This window comes from Octodon degus, unplaced genomic scaffold, assembly GCF_000260255.1.
Source record: "Octodon degus isolate 3935 unplaced genomic scaffold, OctDeg1.0 scaffold00050, whole genome shotgun sequence".
Lineage (NCBI taxonomy): Eukaryota > Metazoa > Chordata > Mammalia > Rodentia > Octodontidae > Octodon > Octodon degus.
Genome location: NW_004524626.1, coordinates 7,890,664 through 7,895,076, shown reverse-complemented (window position 1 = coordinate 7,895,076; position 4,413 = coordinate 7,890,664).

Genomic DNA, 4,413 nt, shown 5'->3' with positions numbered 1-4,413 from the left:
ATATATGCTAAGTCCATAGTTGCCCGGCGGGGCTCTAACTTGTGGTCCTCCTGTCTCAGCTTCCTGGAGCACTGCCCTGACAGGTGTGCGCCACCTACAGACTTCCCTATCCAGTTGTTGGCCAGCGGCTGCCCTGGGATCCAGGCCTGGGCAGGTCCCTGGAGTCGCCACATGCAGGTGCCTGCGGCAGGAACAGCGGAGCCGGGTGCGTGCGCTGAGCGACCACTCAGGTCCACGCTCGGTGCTGCGGACACTTCTGTGCCACCTCTGGGCGCAAGCAGACAGTGTCCTGGCTCCTGTTTCGCAAAGAGGGAAACTGAGGCCTGGAGTCACCTTGACCAAAAGCCCCGGAGCTGAGATTGGAATGTGGCACCAGCTGGGGTCAGAGGCTCCTCACCGGGCTGCTGGTCGGCTTCTCCCAGACACTGGGCCTCTGAGCCCAGGGCCTGCGCACGCACACACACAGGACACGTCGGGGCGCCGAGTCTTCTCCGCATGAACCCTACAGGTCCCTAGAAGCCGAGGGCGCGTGCACAGCAGGGACCAGGCCTGAGCGCCCAGGGGCAGGCGTGGTGGCCACACAGAGGCCAGCTGCTTCTTGCCACAGCCCCCGCCCAGCCCCGGAGGGGACCCTTTCCCGCAGCGCCTGCACCTTCCGCTGCTGCCTTCTACCTCAGGTGAAGCCCACTTTCCTCCGCGCAGCCCCCAGCCCCGCGCCTGCCGGCCCTCCCTGCCCTTTCCCTGGGCTGGCATCGCGCAGGCTCCGTGCTGCCCCTGGGCTTTGGCACGGCTTGTGCTCTGCCAGAGGCCACCCTGGCATCTCCCAGGCCAGTTAATTCTTGTCTTTTAGACACCTTTTCCTCCTCCTCCTCCTCCTCCTCCTCCTCTTCCTCCTCCTCCTGCGTGAGGCCTTCCTTCCTTTCTGGCTGCCCACTTGGCATCTACCATTGTGTTTGTTTGTTTTGCGGCACCGGGGATTGGCCTCTGGATCCTGTGCTTGCCAGGCAAGAGCTTATCCTACTGAGCTATCTCCCTGGCCCTGCCATCTACCATTCTGGTTTGGGATTCCCGCCTACATCCTTGTCTGAAGTAACCACAGTGCTTCACGGAACTGTGTACCATGGTCCCGGCCACTGTGTTCCCAGGCCCTGGAATAGGCCTCAACACTTAGTAGGAACTTGATAAATACCTACACCCACCATTTGTCTTTGTAAATAAAGTTTTATTGGCACACAGTCACACCCATTCATTTGCTTGTTGTCCAGGGTGTCTTTTGCCTGATGCCAGCAGAGATAAGGGGTCTCCATGGAGACTGTGTGTCCAAGCCCAAAATATTTACCTTCTCCCCCTTATAGAAGAAGATTTCTCATTTTTGTCTTAGCTCAAGAGAGAAAAAGAGCTAAAGCAATGGTCATCAAGAGGTGGATAAAGAAAACATGGTATTTATGCACAACGGAGTACTACTCTGCCATAAAGAAGGATACCTTTGAGTCACTTGTAGAAAAATGGATGCACCTTGAGACCATATGTTAAGTAAAGTAAATCCTACACAGGAGGTTAAATATTGTAAGGTTTCTCATATATGAGAAAGCCAAAAATATAAAGAATTGGAAGAACAAAATAAAGGATAGTTAGAAAACAGGGAAGTAGACCTTATGGAAACAGGATGGGGCTCTGGAGACAGGGGAGACAGGAGGGAGGGGAGGGAGGGGAAGTAAAAAGGATTAAGATCCTTGTTATGTATATGTCTCAGTTCTTCACAGTGAATTTATTATTTATCACATATACTAACAAAAGCTTTTAAAAGTTTACCTCCAGCCACTGCAGTAGTGGATCCCTGTAATCCCAATGCTCAGAAGGCTGGGACAGGAGGATCACCATGAGTTCCAGGCCAGCCTGGGCTGCATAATGAGATAATGTAATGGAATATTATACATTAATGAAAAATAACTATCTTCATAATAGGAGATATGGCTTGAAGCCTTGTGTCCTTCTAAATTCATATGTTCGGATCCTAATCCATCAGGTTTCTTCAGTACATGACCTTATCTGAGGATAGATAGTCAAGGTAAAATAGTATCACCCCAGGAGGGTCCTGACCCAATAGGAATGGTTTCCTGTTTTAAAAAGGGGACAACTGGGTATGTACAAAAGCATTTGTCAGCCAAACCGCAGGGCTTGGCAGGTTCCCTGGCACCACCAGCAGAAGGAACTTCCACCTTCTGGGACAGTGAGAAAATAAAAGCAGCGTGGAGCAGCACGCACCTGCCATCCCAGCACGCGGCGGCAGGCTGAGGCAGGAGCCTCTCCGCAGCCAGACGGCAGCTGTATAGTGAGAACTTGTCTCAAGGAAACAGCCAAAGAAAATCTCCACAAGCCGAAGCCCTCCTGGCCCCGGGCACTTCGGGTGAGGGATCCTGGAGCTCGGTGCCGTCGGAGCAGCTCCGGAAACGCCCCCAGCTCACCAAGCCGCGCGGCGTCCACCGATGCTGATGGCTGATTGCTTTTTTCCCTTGCGGTGCAGGTGGTGGGACCCAGCGTCTTGCGCGTGCGCCTTGCCCTCTCTAAATGTTTAGAATTCCGGTAATGTCTCACTCAGTTGCTCAAACTGGACTCAAGCTTGAGACTCTCCTGCCTCAGCTTCTTCAGGAGCTGAGATGGCAGCACGCTAGCAGATTTTGTGTGTCCATTTGATGAGGCCGTGGTGCCGGGTATTTAGCGAGCCGTGATTCTCCGTGTCGCTGAGAACGCATCTGACACGCCTGGTTAAGATCTGCAGCGGAGGGGCCCTGGGAGCTGGCTCAGTGGAATTAGCGCTTCCCTGGCAAGCGCAAGGGCCTGAGTTCAATCTCCGGTTCCACCAAAAAAAAGATTCATAGCCGGACTAAGTCCGGCTGACCCCATAAGAAGAGGTGGGCCTTAACAGATCAGTTGAAGGCCTTCAGGGCAAAAGCGGAAGATTCTCAGAGGTTTTACCTTGAGACTGGAGCATAGAAACTCTTGTTTGTATTTCCAGCTTGCCTGGATGGCTCTACAATTTTTAGGTGTGCCAAGTTCCCACACTGCCCAATTGAATTAATTAAAATCTGTCTGTCTATCTGTCTGCCTGTCTGTCTGTCTCCTTTCCTCCCTCTCCCCTGTCCGTCACATACCGGAGTGGTTCTGTTTGGGAATGCTAATACAAAGACCATCGCTTATTTTTTTTCCACCACTTTTTTTTGGGGGGGGAGGGGTAGAACCGGGGATTGAACTCAGACCCTTGCATTTACTAGGGAAGTGCTTATTCCACTGAGCCATCTCCCTGGCCCTCCACCACTTATTTTTTTTTTAATTTTATTTATTTATTTATTTATTTGTGTATGTGTGTGTGTGTGTGGCCAGCCCCGCGCCCACCAGGGGGCGGGGCTGGCTGGCATGTGGTGCTGGGGGATTGAACCGCGGTCCCTGTGCTTTGCCAAGCCTGTTCCAAGTAGGTGCTTTAGACCACTGAGCCATCCCACCAACCACCACCACTTATTTTTATAAATAAAGTTTTATTGGCACACAGCCCTATACTTGTTTCCATATCACCTAAGGCAGCCTCCTCACTAGGAGGGGGTGGGGTGGTTTCCATAGAAACCATTGGCCCACATCTATCTTCCCTTTAAAAGAAAAGGTTTTCTGAGCCCCAGTCTACAGAAAGACACATCAAGCCTAGCCTGGGCCCCATAGTAATCTCAAAAATAAAAATGGCTCACTTAGGAGGCTGAGGCAGGAAGATTACCAAGAGTTGGAGGCCAGCCTGAGCTGCACAGTGAATTCCGGGCACAAAGGCACAAACGTAGCAACAAACAAAAAGGCTGGGGACACAGCTCCACGCCAGGTCTGGCGACAGTCCTTAACATTGCAGATAGGCCTCTGTGTACAGATAAACAAATGTGTAATAAAATTCAGGAAATAGGGCCGGCCAAATAGCTCAGTGGATTAAGGCACCTGCAAACTAGCTCAGGGGCCAGGGGTTCAATCCCAGGGCTGTGGGCCGGCCCCGCCCCGGGGCGCGCTGAGAGGGCAACTGAGCCTGGGCGCGGGGCGCGGCTGTAACCCCAGCTCTTGGGAGGCTGTAAAGAGGGGGGTCACTGTGAGCCAATCGGTAGTGAGACCCTGAACACCCTGTAGACCCTTCCTTAAAAAAAAAAAACACCAGGAAATAGAAGAGGCACAGACTAGATGCCTAAGACATTCCCTACAGAGGGAAGGTAATGGGGGAAAAGACAGGCAAGAAACAGAAGAAAATAAAAGGAAGAGGAGTTAGCCAGTCTTCAGGAAGATGGACGCGTGATGGCCGTGTCACGGTCCTGTGCTGCCCTCTAGTGGCAGTCACGGGCATCTCAGTCTTTATTTAAAAAAAAATTTATTTTATTTATTTATTTATTT